Source organism: Nematostella vectensis, chromosome 8 (assembly GCF_932526225.1).
Source record: "Nematostella vectensis chromosome 8, jaNemVect1.1, whole genome shotgun sequence".
Lineage (NCBI taxonomy): Eukaryota > Metazoa > Cnidaria > Anthozoa > Actiniaria > Edwardsiidae > Nematostella > Nematostella vectensis.
In genome coordinates this window covers 1,929,106-1,946,783 of record NC_064041.1, presented here as the reverse complement: position 1 = coordinate 1,946,783, position 17,678 = coordinate 1,929,106, and the positions used below count along the sequence as shown (strand labels likewise).

At 40.3% G+C, this 17,678-nt stretch overlaps 1 long non-coding RNA gene and 1 pseudogene across 1 annotated transcript; both read left to right on the top strand.

Moving 5' to 3' along the window:
- Nucleotides 1-734: 734 nt before the first annotated feature.
- On the top strand, nt 735-9,699 carry LOC116609420 (annotated as a pseudogene).
- A 4,043-nt stretch (nt 9,700-13,742) lies between these two features.
- On the top strand, nt 13,743-14,305 carry LOC116609418. The gene is made up of 2 exons (XR_007312582.1): nt 13,743-13,881; nt 13,953-14,305. It is a non-coding gene; the product is annotated as an uncharacterized LOC116609418 (long non-coding RNA).
- Nucleotides 14,306-17,678: the final 3,373 nt, after the last annotated feature.

The following is a 17,678-nucleotide window of genomic DNA, read 5'->3' as shown; positions in this document are numbered from 1 at the left end:
CGTTTAGCAGCTTTCTTGTGGCTCACTCTTTAGTTTTGTGACCATCAAATTTGTCTTAAGACTTGTTATAGGTACAAAAAAGGAGTTTTGACAAATGACCCAAGGGAAGCTTTTTCATGTCGTTTAAAATAGACGTCAGGTCATGCGGGCCCGTAGCCAGGATTTTGAGCGGGGTAGGTTCGTTTTTCCATTTCAGTGGACCAAATTTCCGGTATACCCCTCCCCTCGCCGTATTACATTAGGCAATCAATACTTCAAATAAATTCAATCTTGTATTTAAAATGTATTTTAAAGCACCATATTAATAGGGTGCTTTTTAACATATAACAATAATAATCAAGATGATTATTACAAAAAAGATTTTTATAGTCATTTTAAAGACATATTGATGTGCACGGTAATCCAGCCAAACGTTATATATTTTTTGTTTGCTCTGAGCGGACCTTCGAGCCGAGTGTGTGTGTGTGTGTGTGTGTGTGTGTGTGGGGGGGGGGGGGGGGGGGGAATGTTAAAATTTCCATAATTTGTCGGTAGTCGGTAAGAATTATCGGTCTTTGTCGGTAGTCGGTGAACCTAAACTAGTATTCTCTTTTGTACTAGATTTCACGTATAAACAAAATCAAAAATTATTTAGGATTGATAAGTAATTAATAACTTAATAACAAATTAAAATTATAGGTTATTAATTGACTGAAAAGTTGATGCAACAGGAAATACATAGTACAGATTCTAAAATGGCCGAATGTAAGTAGATTGACGATGGAAGTAAAGAGTAAAAATACTTGTTATGATAAAATGTCGGTAGTCGGCAACTATTTTTTTTGTCACTAGTTTTTTTTCATGTTTTGTCGGTAGTCAGTTACTTTTTAAGCCGTCACTAGTCGGTTAACCCCATCCAGACCCTGCTATACGACAGCCACTTTCGCTGATCCAGCCACTTAAATTGAGACATGATCTGCTTATTCATAAATTACACGAATAGGCTGATCGCCAGTAGTTTTCTACTAACGGTACTTTAACTGCGTCACTTAACGTTTCCGCTGACTTTACAACATCTTTTAATTTGCTAACCGTTTATCAGGGAAAAATAAATTTAAGAAACCTTGCTTTACCCTTGACATCCCCTTTCTCTCTCTCATTCGCGCAAAAACACTGCACGACGGGCGATAAGACGACAAGCAAAACATGCTCGAGGATCAAGCACTTTTCTTTTCCTGTCCGGAAAATTACGCGGGTGTGACCTTTGGGAGCGCTCGCATAGTACGCTGGATCTTCGATCGTGCAAGCAAAAGGGCTACCAAAAACTGTTGATTTGTACGGGCTTCAGAATAAACCGACAAAGACACAATATTTTGAATCCAGAAAAGTTTGTAGGCGAATGATCAATCAAGACCCATAAACCCTGAGCATCGAAGGAGGATATGGGTTGATCAGCGCGAACGTTTCCCTGCCATTTTGCAACATTAAGCCAATCGCAATCTTAATAAGCGTTGTCAAATGACTTCTGTGAGAACATTCGCGCGAATAGTGGCGGCAGACAGCGAAACGTGGCGTAACAACAACCATAAATGAGGATGAGCTGTATTCATTTTTTTTTCAAAGTGACTTTTCGACTTCAATCCAGCCCCCCTGTGCCCGCCCTTGCCATAGGGGTAATCCTTGTAAGGGTCAGGTGGTTATAACCAACAATGTCCATCCTGCAAGAAAGGCGATCATCCCCGAATTAAGTGTTCATTTCCAACCCAGAAGGACCGACTTTTACTGGCTTTTCATTTGGTTTCCGTGCTTACTTTTAAGGGTGGAGGAGACATAGACTTGAAACACAAAATTTGTTATCAGCTCAGGAAAACCCTCAGGCTGTCTCATTAAAGCTGAACAAGGAACTGGCGGCTAATAGGATAGCAGGACCCTCTAGATATGCCCTACTCCCCGACTTCAGAGTTACCGTCTGATGCACCATCTGTCTTTCCCAAAGGACTCTTCAGTCAAAGAAAACATACCAACAGATAATACTAGTGTCCACTGTGTGCGGATAGATGATGTCATAGGCTTAATACGGAGTATAAGCTGATGACTTCCTGATTATTCAATCTTCTTATCTTGCATGTCAATCTCGCTTTTCTGGGTCTGTACCTAGGATAAAAAGACTGTCGTTTTGTCCACACCCAGTTCCACAAGTAGCGTCGTTTCGCCCACAAGTAGCGTCGTTTCGTCCACATATTTCGTCCAGAGCTTTATCGAATAAGTGTTCCATATATAATTAAAAACACCAAATGTGCTGTACCATTTGTCCCGATACTTGAGATGGCTTGAGATATGTAAATATGGCTTATTCGGTACGCCTATCATTCAAATGCAAAGAGGAAGTAATAAAATTTATGATCTTGGACCCACGCCTGCCTGTGACAAGAACAATGTTTTGCACTCTGTAATAATCTCTGTAGTCTAGGTTCCCAGCAACCATTATGAGGCGTCCTATGTGGCTATTGCCATTTTTTTCCATCCATGAGGTTTGGGGAGTTCATAGTGCCCTGTTTGATATATCTCAGATGGTTAGTCAGGGCCAGGTTGTTGATCTAAGAGTGCTTTTTCGCAGCTTCAAGTATCATTATAATACCCAACCCTGCTATATTCTGGTCAAGAAACAGGCAAATCCTTACATATGACCGGTTTGCGGGGTTATTTTGCATATTTGTTATCATATCTCAAAGGTTATACTATTATGATTTATTTTCTCTCCGCAGCTGGGGCCACTATAAACCTGAGCCATTTGCTCTTATGGAGCAAAAAGAGGTATATCTGACGCGCAGATACGTCTCAAGGGGCTGCTGGAAATCCGAAGCGTTCAAGGAGTATATCAGAGTATCATGTTTGACTAGCTGCATGTAGACGCTCCCCTAGGAGTGCATGGGGATCACTTGTAGGTGCAGTGATCTCTTTTTATCGCAGTTAGATACATCTACAGGGTGGTTCAAAAGCTCGTGCACTTTTTTAATCGCAGCATAACAAATACTACATATGCTGAAATTACTTTATATTTGTTTGTGAATCAATAACCAGAGTTGCCCCCTTGTTTTTTTTATATGCGTTTGGACATAGAGTGGGAAAGTGTCTGTAATGTACCTGCTGGTACATTTAGCCAAGCAGAACAGAGGCGTCTCTTGAGTGTTCTTCCATTTGTCGTCGGCGGTGGATCTCTGTTAGTGGACTTGTCTAAAATGCTCTAAATATTTTCTATCGGGTTCAGGTCACATGAGGCTGGCCATTCTACGAACTTTGGCAGGTGGTGTTGGCACCATTTCTGAGGGACCTTGGCTGTATGAGCAGGAGCGCAATCCTGCACGAATGTCACGTTCTGATTAACACTGAACAGCTTGGTTTTAGTAGGATCTTGGGTATGCGATCGCCGTGACATTAGGGGTCTGACTTCTTTCTCCAATATTTTGTCCACGTAGTCTTCACTTATCATTTGACCTCGGGGAATGAAGTGAAGATTGCTTAGTCCATGGCCGGTCATTGCTCCCCAAACCTTCCATTTGGCACTTTTTTTTACTTGATATGGTGGAGAACCTGGCTTTCCTGGGAGCCCCAACTACATCATTCCAAGGATTAGAAAATTGAAACAGATACTTAGGACACTCGTTTGAAAAAAGGAAGTCTTACCATTCTTTTGGCGTCGGTTTCTTATACTTCCGTGCGAATTTAAGCTGAGCATGTCTTTGTTTTTTACTGAACAGTGGCCCTTTTTTGGGCGTCTCATCGCCTTCCAACCTTTTTTGCCTTTAAAAAGTCGAACTATATCTTTCAAACCTGTAAGGCCTTTTCCCTGAAGCTCTGTAAATATCTTAGTCGAACTACCTCGCTTGTAGTTACCTTTGGTATTTAAATTATTGGCTACTTTGGTTAGAACTGTTGGTCTCCCCGACCTGGCCTTGTCAGCAAAATTTTCTCTCGAAAACCACTTCTTTGCCCGTCGCTCCGATTTTTGGAAAATTTTTGCTGTTATCTTTAAAACAAACCTTAAAATTGCTGTCTGTGCTCTAGCATATTCTTTTTTGCTGCCATTAAAAGGGGTCATTCTGATCCTTGGTGAAATTTTGGCAAACGCGACTCAATGTTCTCATCACTTAAGAAAATGGCGGAAAATGTGAATTTCTGACTTCGCGCTCGTGCAACTTTTGGTGGGAAAAAATGAATGTCTCCAAGATCTTAGTGCTTCTTGAGGAAACTTTGTTAGTACTTTTACAAACTAAAAATAAGGTTTGTGGTCAAATATTTCAATTTAAAAGAATAATATATAGATTTAGGCATATGCCGGAGCTTCAAACGACCAAATCTTTGCTTATTTTTGCTTAATAAATAAAATTTATGGGTAATTTTCAATATGGCGTCTTGCTGACGAAGACCCTGGCGGAGGCTGGCCCATTTCCACAGGTAGACCGACACTAGAGTATTTACCGAAGGGAAGCAATTTCCCACGGACGTAGATTGTGGTCGAGTCCGCGGACTCCCAGCGGTCATACCCAACCTCACAGTCGGAATTTACCGATCACCATCTCCGGAAAGTGCGAGATTGTCGGAGAAATCCAAGATGGCGATCCGACTTTTGTGTGTGGTGACTGACCATATAAATATCTAGTCTTAGTCTACTCAATTTAGTTAGTGTTTATTAATTTATAGGTCGTCAGGCAGATTAAAAAATTAAATGAGCGAGAACGGACGAGTGAATCAGCCAACTAGTTTCCTAATCTCGACTTAGGAACGCGCGGGTTCGTTGTTTTGCGTTTTATCTCTGGTAATCATTACAAGATGTAAACGTTTAACAGTTTAGCGGGCGCGTATTCAGAATTTGCTGAGGGGGGAGTCGAGGGGTTGCGCAGGTATCATATAATACCTATCTAAATGATGTTATTTCTGTAGACTCTTCTGTGAGAAAACTTATGATGACGAGTATATAAATCAATTTAAACCCTCAAAATTAATTTAGATATAGAAAAGCAGGCACCAAAGACATGTTGCATTGTGAATAAAACTTCATATGCTAAGAGGTACCCATTAAAGTAAGTAAAATAAGTACTCAATTAAGCTTACGCTAAAAACTTTAGTAAAAAAAAAACAAAGGAAAAAAAAGTAAAAGCACCTGCGAGCTGTCATGGTTAAAAGTTATATAAAATACATTATCAGAAAATTTAAATGAAAATGGTTGGAAAATTTCATTTAGTATACAACAAAGGCAGGAATTGTCTCTCTTATTCGTATGGGCACATAAGAGAGAGACGTAACTCTTTTGTCATATGGCCGCAATCTTTTTTTATGATGCTCGATTCCGAAGATGTTTATTCGGAAGTTTCCAATTGAGAGGTTGGGTATGACCGCTGCAAGGCCGCGGACTCGACCAAAAACTACGTCCGTGGGAAATTCATAGATCCGACATTTATAATCACGCGCGAAGGAATAGCCAATCAGGAAAGAGATGATGCAATAACAGCCATGTGGTCACCCAAATGTCCCACAAAAAGTCGGCAACCGACGGCAAAAAGATTGGTTTGAGATATATTTCTGCGAATCTGGACAAGCAAAATAAACATCTTCCGGTCAGCGCAGAAAGTGATAGTCCTGTTTTCTTTTACCGGCCACTTTAAGTGTAGAGTTGGGACTCAAATTACAGAAAAACACGTAAAATTTCTGCAAAGAACGAAAAACAAAAAGCAAACAAACCACATATACAAAAACAGTGTAAGTCCTACCATTAAACTTGTGTTTCATATTATCATAGGTTACTTCAATTACATATAACAATGATTAGACTGTCGTTTGTATTATTGCTTTAAATCTTGACATTTGCCGATAAAACGTGTAGTTAAAAGTCAGGCGTTAACAGCGAATTCGGATTTTCTTCTATTTTTCCCCGCACTTAAATAACTGCAAGTTGACAAAAATAGCTTTGAAAGCACATAAACACATAATTCCTACCGAGGGAGCACCGCTTTATCTAATCATTTCCAAGTTTTCATATTTTGAGCTGGATTTGGGTCGTTTCTATTCAACAACCAAATTTGTAGTTATCTATTTCTATGCTTCTCTACAAAATGTTCACCAAACTTGGACAACAAATCAATTTCTATCATGTTATTTCCCAAGTCGCAGGAAAACCCCTATAAACGTCTATATTTTAGATAAACCCGAGCAGGATTCACAGACCTCATCCGACATGTTGTACAATTTGTGGGACTTTTGTGGGACATTTGGGTTGCACTTCGCTGGCTTCTATTTGCTGCTTTCTTATTGGTTATTCGTGCGCTCGTCGGATCTATGAATTGCTTCCCATTTACCGAATGTAATATGGCCGACATATTGGTGAAATGAGGCATGGAATCACATGGAATCTGACAAAGAACGGCCGTAATTATCACTCCCATTGCCAAATTTGAGCGTGTAAAGGCAGTTTATATATCTCCCGACTGAGTTATATTAAAGCAAACCTCCTTGGCAAATTTGGAAAACAGCAGCAATACGACATTCATGAACTTTTTTTTGACGCAGCGATATGATGCATTGAGCGCCAAGAAATCAGAAGGCAAAAGCAGACAAAGAAAGATGCACACCCTAAATAAATAAATGTTGGAAAGGTATTCCGATTGGTGAGATAATTTAGATTGTGCACTCGACAAAAGTTCGTGTTATGAGATGTGTTGTTATTTCTACAACCATAGATGCAAACATGCATGCATACTACTTAACCAATCCTCAAAATAATAATAATATAATTTCCTACTTTTACTATAGATCTTTTCTGTTTTCTTGATTATAACAGTAAAATAATGGCGAAACTTTTTAAGGATAAAATGTTTTTTAGGTGATCTGTAATTTTCCCTTGGTTTTACTTAACAGTGTCACACCCACTCACACCTACTTGAGTCTATTTATCTGACACTTGTGTTAGACTACTTCTCTGACATTACTAGCAACTAGGATTTTTACCTCACTCCCCTTCTAAAGACCAGAATGTCCCAACCTTCTTGCCCCAGAGGCCAGTGTCTGTTTGGGGGGGGGGAGGGGGGGTAGATAACCCTCAGTTCACTGCACTGCTCGATTGATCAATCACACAAGGTGAGATGAGCTTTGATACAGAACGAAGTTTTCTTTAATTCCAAGCTGACAATATGTTGTAAATAACAGGGCCATAGCAGGAGGTGGGGCACAGGGAGCGCGTGCTGCCCAATAATTTTGAAAGTCAATTTAAATTCATGTTGCATTTTGCCACAGCAACAAATCATTTTGCATGCCTCTGTGAAAACAAATAATTTTGCTGATGTTTCAAGCATTGGCCCTTGTCTTTAACACACCTACGCAGACCACCTAGTTTTTCTACAGCTCTTCTGTAGTCTTCCTAGTTATATCAATGACAAGCTAAAATGGCTGGTTCATATTGTTCTATTGGTTGATCTTCATAAGTACAGGGGAGTATTTCTAGACTGCCTTTTTACTAGAGATGTTATAATAATTTCTGTCAAACCCCGCGTTTTGGGAAGTAAGATTGGGTTAGTTAGTTTTGAGAAGGTAGATAGGAGTAAAAATTTATGCTCCTTTTGAGAAATACAAAATAATGAATAAAAGACAAAGATTATATTTATGTAATACCATATAAATTATTATTTTCCCCTTTCGAGTTTCTTTTTGAGAGAAGCAACCATCATTTTCTTGGATCTAACAGCAGTGTTTAGGCTGCACACAGATAAAATATCTATCTCCGCCTGTGGTTCCGTCTGGGACATAGGCCGCCGACCAGCTCTCTCCAGGCGTCTCGGTTCTGGGCGAGTCTCTCCAGCTGTCCCCACGTCTTGCCCATCTGCTTGGCGTCTGCATCCAAATCTCGGCGCCAGGTGTTACGAGGCCGCCCTCTCTTCCTCTTTCCTTGGGGATTCCAAGTGAGGGATTGTCTTGTGATGTTGGTTGCAGGCTTTCGAAGGGTGTGGCCAATCCATCGCCAGCGTCTCTGAAGGACGTCTTGATCAACAGGCTGCTGCTTTGTACGCTGCCATAGTTCCTCGTTGCTGAGCGAGTCAAGATGGACTGGTTCCGGGCAGAAGCGACTGACTTCCGGCGAGTTACTGCTGTACTTGGGGCACGAGCAGGAAGATGCTGCACACACTCAGGGAGTGGCCCTGATGCTTTCAAAGTCAGCACAGAGAGCGCTTATCGGGTGGGAGGCGCACGGACCACGGATCATGACAGCCTCTTTCTACATCAAGAAGAAGAGGATCAACATGGACATCATCCAGTGCTACGCCCCGACGAACGACAGTGAAGAGGAGGAGAAGGACGACTTTTACAACAGACTGGCGACCATCATCCAAGACAGACCAAAGAGAAACATCCTCATAGTAATGGGCGACTTCAACGCCAATATCGAAGCAAGAAGTGGCAGAAAGTGAAAGAAGCAGTGACATCAACATGCCAAGAAGTACTGGGCCCCAAGTCGTACACACACAAGGAATGGATATCAGCAGAGACACTACAGAAGATAGAAGAAAAAAGACAGAAGAAGGAAGTGGTGAACAACAGCAGAACAAGAGCAACGAAAGTGAAAGCACAAGAGGAATACACAGAAGCAACAGAGTCGTCAAGCGAAGCATCAGAGCAGACAAGCGAAGCTACATAAAGACACTAGCAACAAAAGCAGAAGAAGCAGCTCACCAAAACAGCACCAAGGACCTGTATTCCATCATCAAGAAAATATCGGGCAAGTTTGCTAAGCCAGAAAGGCCAGTAAAGGACAAGAATGGAGGAGTTATAGCAGACGAAGAAGGACAGAAGAAGAGGTGGGTCGAGCACTTCCAGGAGATACCGCCAGCTGATAGTGACCTGCCAATCGAGTGCTGCGCACCCACGAAGGAAGAAATCTGCAGCGCCATCAAGCAATTGAAGAACGGCAAGTCTGCAGGACCCGACAGCATCCCGGCAGAATTGCTGAAGGCTGACTTCGAGACCAGTGTGGAGCTCCTCTACCCGCTCTTCTGCAAGATATGGAAAGAAGAAGAAGTACCAGCAGAGTGGAAGGAAGGCTACCTCATCAAACTCCCCAAGAAAGGCGACCTCAGTTCCTGCTCCAACTACCGAGGGATAACGCTGTTGTCCATCCCAGGGAAGGTGTTTAACCGCATCCTGCTGAACAGAATGAAAGACGCCGTGGACCCGCATCTCCGTGACCAACAAGCCGGCTTCCGAAAGGAGAGATCGTGCACGGACCAGATCGCAACCCTGCGCATCATTCTGGAGCAGTCCCTGGAGTGGAACTCGCCCCTCTACATCAACTTCATCGACTATGAGAAGGCGTTCGACAGCGTTGACAGGCAGACCCTCTGGAGACTACTGAGACATTACGGAGTGCCAGAGAAGATAAGCATCCATCAACTAAAGAACATCTGGGGATCCAGCGAGATCAGCATCACCACCAAGATCAGGCTCTTCAACACCATCGTAAAGCCAATACTAGTCTACGGAGCCGAGACCTGGAGAACCACCGTCACCACCATAAAGAAAATCCAGGTCTTCATCAACACCTGCCTGAGGAAGATACTGAAGATCCGCTGGCCCGACAAGATCAGCAACGAGGAACAGATAAAATATGGCTATGTGAAAAAGAGTAATCAATCCAAATACCCAAAAGTCGTGTTGGCACAGTCGAGTTTTTGGTGAACCTGAATCACAGAGTAATGTCATTCTGATTGGGATCAATAGTTTTCGGTTGAAGGCGGGTATTCGTACCAAAGCACCTTGGGTGGGTGGGTGGTGGTGGTGGGGGGGGGGTGGGTGTTAGGTGGATAGATGATCTGGAAGGGAGGAAAATGTTGAACATAAATGATGGCGTGGAATGGCAAGACTGGGGATGACAAAAACGAGTATATAGAGTTACAAAATGGAAAGGTGGGATATTTCTTAGAGCTCTTCGAAATGTAAAGCAACCTTACGTGTATTCTAGCACAAGGTTTATCATCAGGAGGTAAGACCAGGTACTAGTCAAATGCGAAGGGGAGAAATAAAACTGGGAGCCGAGGGATGCTAGGGGGTGGGTGGAAAGATGGAGAAGGTCTAGTGAGAAAGGAGTTCGCATTTGAGACGTGTTTCAAAGTGAATGAGTGGCTAGCCAATTCACCTTACCCCGGTTGAGTCTCTTATTGAACTTCGTATAGGAATTCTGGATTCTTGTAGAATTGTGCTCCGAATTTCATACGGCGCTTTGCTGTTTTCCAAAGTTTCCAGGGAAGTTTGCTTGAATAAATCAGTCGGGAGATATATAAGTTGCCCTCACACGCTCAAATTGGCAATGGGAGTGATAATTACGGCCGTTCTTTGTCAGATATCATGTGATTCCATGCCTCATTTAACCAATATGTCGGCCATATTAGATTCGGTTAATACTCTAGTACCGGTCTACCTGTGGAAATGGGCCAGCCTCCGCCAGGGTCTTCGTTAGCCAGACGCCATATTGAAAATTACCCAGAAGACCCTGGGGACGAGGTTGATTTTTGTGTATTGATTGCGATCTTACTGTAGCCTTTTTCTTACACGAAGTATCTAGCCTACTGTCCTTCGTCATCGCAACGCCTTACCGTGCGAAATGAAAATTCACTTTTTGCGAGTGGAGTTTCTGTGATATCCTAAAATATCTCAGAAAATCGCAATAAATCCAAATGAAGAAGAAAAGGTGCGAAGTCACACTTTGTGAAATTCAAAGATATTTTTGAATATCGCAACGACGCAAAAGACATGAATAGCTCGTTTGCGATGTTCTACGATTTTACGGATATCCTATTAGGCGAGTTCATTCCGGCTTGAGCATCTTGATTTTTTATGATTTTCGTCGATTTGCGAGCAAAAGAAACAAGTTCAAAAAATTTGATACGCATGAGTCAACCTTTGGATTTTCTGCGATTTTAATTCAACATTTAAAATTAACTGTATTAAAATTATCAGAATTTGACATTTCTAAAACGCATAGTTTTAAAGCGGCTTATAAAACAAAAGAAATAAAACAAAAACAGAAAAAGCAATAAACAACATTTGACAAATTAAATGAATAAAACCCTTCTAAATATATATATATACAGTGGAACTGTACAGGACCCGAAATGATCCCAGGACCCGAAACGATCCCAGGACCCGAAATGATCCCCAAAAGTACCCCAACTGATCCTCGGACCCGAAACGATACCGAGGAGTCCCCGAAATCAACCCCAAGGAATTGCGGTAATGGACAAAGGGAAAGCAGAAGAAATACTTGCAAGTTTTGAAGCATAATAAAGGGTTAAGAGCGACTCGATTTCTAAGCAACGTGACTTAAAAATATTAAATTCCAACACAATACTTCTATTTATTACATTGCCCGGCGTTAAACCCATAAACAGAGTCCAAAACAAATACACAACTTTAAATTGCTACTGAAAGGAATACAGCATAAACATAGCACAGCTTTGCTCAGATCAACCAAACTTTTGACCTTCCATCACACTCTTAACATTTTGCGGTTCCGACACATGACTCCGACACTATAAATCTCATTTCCGGTAAACATCACCCCTAAAAATTAATATTCATCTGACAACCAAACATGTATTTCACCACGAAATCCTTGTTCACACGAGCGAATATTTACCTACACATTTTAGGCAGCCGGTTTGGCCGAGAAGATGGAATGACAAAAGCACACTGAGTAATACACTCGAACAACCCTTCTACTATCGATGCAAAATATTAAGAGGATGTGAAAGCAATATTATGTGAGTTTTGAATTTCCTCATGTAGTCGTGCGTATACCCCGGCATGATCTCACGATATGATAGGTCTTTCATTTACCGAAAACAAACATGCCAAAAAATAACTTTAAAACATTTCGCTTCCTATGTAAAGCAGCATGTCCCATCTGTAAAGACTTTCTTTTATGGCTTGTTATGTAAAAATGATTTATCCACGCCGGGCTCCTCAAATTACTATCACATGAGTTGTTAGTTGACCCCAATTTCTGACTCAACCACTGTATTTCCCCCGCAGTCGTATATAAAAATCTTAATACTATAGTTTTAGTTAATGTAAATTTCCTTTTAATAACACAAACAAAGCTAAATGTTTCATATGTTTTTAAAACTGAAAGCCAATCCTTACACATTCCTTTAGTTGTCCATTACTGTAATTCCTTGGGGTTCATTTCGGGGACTCTTGGGGATCGTTTCGGGTCCCGGGATCAGTTGGGGTACTTTTGGGGATCGTTTCGGGTCCTGGGATCGTTTCGGGTCCTGGGATCATTTCGGGTCCTGTACAGAACTCCGGACACGAAATGATCCCAGGACCCGAAACGATCCCAGGACCCGAAATGATCCCCAAAATTACCCCAACTCATCCCGGGACCCGAAACGATACCGAGGAGTCCCCGGAATCAACACCACGGAATTGCGGTAATGGACAAAGGGGAAGCAGAAGAAAGCACTTTCAATTCTTAAAGCATAATTAAGGGTTGACAGCGAATCTATTTCTAAATAACATGACTTAAAAAACTTAAATTCCAATACAATACTTCTATTTATTCCATTGCCCCGGCGGTAAACCCATAAACAGAGTCCAAAACAAATACACAACTTTTAATTGCTACTGAAAAGAGTACAACATAAACATAGCACAGCCAAAGCACAGCCTTGCTCAGAACAACCAAACTTTTGACCTTCGAAACATTTGCAGTTCCAACACATGACTCTGACACTATAAATCTCGTTTTCGGTAAACATCACCCCTAAAAATCTATATTCATTTGACAACCAAACGTGTTTTTCACCACGAAATCCATGTTCACACGAGCGAACATTTACGGACAGCCGGTTTGGCCGAGAAGATGGAATGACAAAAGCACACTGAGTAATGCACTCGAACAACCCTTTTACTAGAGTTGCAAAATATTAAGAGATGTGGCTTTTGTTGAAAGCAATATGTGAGTTTTGAATTTCCTTAAGTAGTAGTGCGTATACCACTGCATTATTTCTCTCTATCTCTCTTTATGATAGGTCTTTCATTCACCGAACACAAACAAACATTTTCCTACGGGAAAGCAGAGGCATGTCTAATCTGTGGAGACATTTATGGCTTGTTATGTATAAATTCTTTATTCACGCCTGGTTCTTCAAATTACCATCACGGGAAATTTTATTTGACCCCAATTGCTGACTTAACCAAGCTGTCGAAAGCTGTATTTCCCGCGCAGTCGTATATAAAAATCTTTATACTATGGTTTTAGTTGATTCAAATTTCTGAATAGTAACAAAAATGACGCTAAAATGTTTCATATGTTTTTAAAACTGAAAGCCAATCCTTCTACATTCCTTTTGTTTGTCCATTACTGCAATTCCTTGGGGTTCATTTCGGGGACTCTTTGGGATCGTTTCGGATCCCGGCATCAGTTGGGGTATTTTTGGGGATCATTTCGGGTCCTGGGATCGTTTCGGGTCCTGGGATCATTTCGGGAGCGCTTCTTGAGTGTTCTTTTTTTTGTATTTTTAATAGGTTTACAAAGATGTTCCTGCAGAGGATCAGCCCAGTCCAGTGGTACGTCTCGATAAAACATAACAAACAATATAACCGGAACAGAAAACTCGTATAGACTATATACATACCTGATTGCTTATAAACCGATTTTAGCTGTTTTCAATAATTTGTTCAATTTATTCTTTACAGTCACAACCAAACAGAAAATTAAATATCTGTGAAAGCCCCTGGAAGGGGTGAAGAGGCTCCTGATAGACCTCTTCACCGAAGAAGAGCTCATGCGGTGCAGACTGAAGGGAAAGGGAAGGTCCAGGATGCACCTGGGCAGAAACAAGGTGCAGATAATTTATGGTAATTCACAACAGTGCGAGAAATGCAGAAAGGTATCACTTACTCAACTGCAACTACCATTATTTTTGCAGGTGCAATGAGGGGAAATTACGGAATGACTGATGAGAAAGTGGACCAGCTGATTAGAAATCAGCAAAAATCCTTAAAAGGCAAAACCAAAAAAAAGTCTTCAGTAAAGCTAAATGAAATGTCCATTGTTTGTGTAAAATGTTCGCTTTAGTGGGTTTTTTAACCATAGAGATATTTTAGCTTGCCTTGCACTTTTTGTTGTATACCAACTTTTTGTCGAATTTGGTTTTGTCTTTTAACGATTTTTGCTGATTTCTATGACGTTATAGAAGTCACTGTTCACGTTGTATCCGAAAATTATAAAGTTGATTATCAAATTTTGAGATAATTGTAAATTTGTTCTGTATTCTAAAAAGTAAAATTATTTGCTGGAAAATATTGCAAGCTATTTGTAATAAATTACCAGATATCCAAGAAAAGCGTATGGTATTCTGCAAAATGACAATATATGGAAAACTAAGATGTTATTGTCAATAACAATAGCCTCAATTTCCTTCAATTCCGAAAAATCTAATAATATCCGATTATGCATTAACTAAAATCAAAGAAAATCCAATATTGTCCAAGAATATCGCTCTTTATCGCAAAAGGAACAATGCATTCCCTGTCACATTAATGCATATTCCAAAAAATCGCATTATAATCAATTGGATATTCCAAAATATCGTAGAAAATCCTGTTTAAAGTAAGTGGAATATCGGTCCAAATATACCGGGAAAATTCACACCTTGTATCGTAGAATATCCTAGGAAATCGCAGGATGTTCTAAGATGAATATCGTGAGATATTCAAGGATATTACAGAAAGTCTTGGAATATCCCAGTTTCATTTCGCACGGGTAGTTACCATAACCTTTTGCAAAATTTAAAACTGTGTCATGGCCGCCATCTTGAATTTGAGATTCCAGCTCTCAAATCCATGTTATTTGTGCAGTTGAAGGCCCGATTCGCGATTTAATAACTGCATATTTTACCATAGCCTCAATTTCTACCAAGTTATTTTGGAAAATCATCTCAGCTTGGATTGATTTCGCTGTATTTACGTGTTAAATTTGCGACCCAAGTGCGAGACACGCGGCTCAAGATAAGAATTAAGTTAAGTGCTGACTGCTTTAGACTAATACAGCTTACTTCAAGACATAATTAAATGTTTTCTGGACACTCATAAATGGGCTCGAGGTATTTACCTTGATTGCTTAATCTATTTTGAAGTGGAAGTAGTTTGAAACAATTGATGGAAATTGTCTCCTACAAATCGCTTTGTCGATGAACCTACTCACATTGGACACTTGACCGGCTACCCTAAGATGAATTTTATTTTCTTACTATAAAATATTTTGATCTCTCTCATTGAATCTAATCATTTTAACCATGTCGAATTTAATGAAGTACAGCAAAGGTGTTGTAAGTTGTAAATCTATGAAAATTATTTTGGTACTTTGGTGCTTCCTTTAGATAAGCTTAAGTTTTATTATTTCCCTGAAATACCTTTATCCCTCATTGAATGTCATTTTATTTTTATGGGACATTTTCAATAAAATCTTGAGATTTGTAATATTTTTGTAGTGTTGTTGATCTTGAAAATATGTTTATGCTCTATAAAGTTCAATCAAGTCTGGATATTCTATAGCCCTCTCATTTGACTTCAAAATAAATCAATGTTGTTGTTTGCTTGTAACTTACATAAATAAAAAAATACATTTCAATAAAATTATATTGTTAATACAATAGGACTTACTTTGGGTGTTAAAATAAATTTACCCCTATTGATAGCACATTGAGGGCAGTGAACCAAAGAAATGTTTAAGAAATAACAATTTTAAAACACATTCTCAGCTTTCCTTAATCTTATTTCGGTGCTAACTCTGATGTGGGGGTAGTATTTGAAGATAGGACAATCAGCCCTGTCTACTTTCATGGGGCACACCTCGAGTCCAACCCACACCTGAAGAGATGATGCCCTTACCTTTCTTGCCCTAATCAGTGTTGTGATATGGCATTTACAATAAAAAAACAATTATTTTCTATTATGCGTGAGTGCAGGCGTTCATATAACAGTGCTCAATACATAGGTGAAGAGCGGGATATATCTTGGTTTGTAGGAAAAAAACACGCGAACTACCGTTTCATCTCTACAAGCCTGTTTCGTGGTTGCCCACTCATCAGGAGATTTATTAAGAATATATTACTACCATCACTTATATACTATCTATGTATAAAATTAACATAAAAATAGGGCGCGAAATTTGAATGGCTGTTATGATGAAATTGAATAGTTCAGCTGTTGCATAACAAGGCTTTGTTCCTGTGGCGGCACGAAGACACTAGCTCGTTACGCCTGTTTAAAGTTGATAGCTTGGGTTGGCGGATAATGATAAGTTTTTCTTTGAGGCAGAGATTACATCTTTTGCTAGAGCTGTTGTAGGCGGAGTGAGATGACATGATTTTCCATGAAATAAAGTGTTCTATGTCGTTTAAAGACATAGATAGTATATAAGTGATGGTAGTAATATATTCTTAATAAATCTCCTGATGAGTGGGCAACCACGTAACAGGCTTGTAGAGATGAAGCGGTAGTTCGCGTGTTTTTATCCTACAAACCAAGATATATATTTTTTATTATATCCAAAGTAGGCAGTAAAATCTTTGTCATACATGTCACACAAACAAGTTGCAGATCTCAGGTATCCCAGTCAACCCTGCGCGCAGGGTCTAGTTTTGCTTTTAATCAAGTTTTTTTGCTTTAAGTGAGGTCACCGAAGACGTCACACAACACGTGACCATATTGTTGCATCCCCCTTGACATCTACATGACACCTACCGAGTCTAGTTGCCATACGATGTTTCCCTCCAAACAATATATATATATTTTTTCATTTTGACGACGTCAGCGTATTTTTTTATTCTAGTGACGTCAACGGTGAAGTCAAAATCACGTGACTATATTTGTGCACCCTCCTTGACACATACCTGACACATACCAAGTTTGGTTGTCATATGATGTTTCGTTTAGGAAATATGAATATGGATATGACATCGGGATAGTTTTTCTTAAAGTGACGTTATCGATGACGTCACGCATCACGTGAACATATCTTGGCACCACCCTTGACACATACATGACACCTACCAAGTTTGATTGTTATGACAATGTTTCTTTCACGAGATATGAATGTTTTTTTATGTTGATGACGTCAGCATATTTTGTTTTTTATGACGTCATTGATTACGTCACAATCACGTGGCCATATTCGAGCACCCCCTTGACACCAACATGACACCTACCGAGTTAGGTTGCCATATTGTTTTTTTATTTTGACGACGTCAGCATATTTTTGTTATTCTAGTGACGTTGTAGTGGTGTGTGAGTTCTCTAAATCAACGTCCGCAAGAGTTTCTAATAGTACGACAACTCGTTCACGTGCAATCCAGCTCGGCACCTTTCGCCGCTTTTATTCTTCGTGATACGCGTTCGCATGTATCATTAAAAGACTCTTGAGCCTTCATTCTTGGCGACACACATTCATTGGTGACTCTTCGCCATTCTCATTCACACACACTCAACAACAACAACACGTGACCCTTTTGGCGGCATTTGGGCCGCCTGTGGTGTATCGACGCTACATCGCCGCCCCGATGGACTAACGAGTTCATCTACTGTAACTACCTTACTATCGTCGATACCTCGGGTACTTAAACTAACAAACACACTAGTGTCTCAGTCCGCCT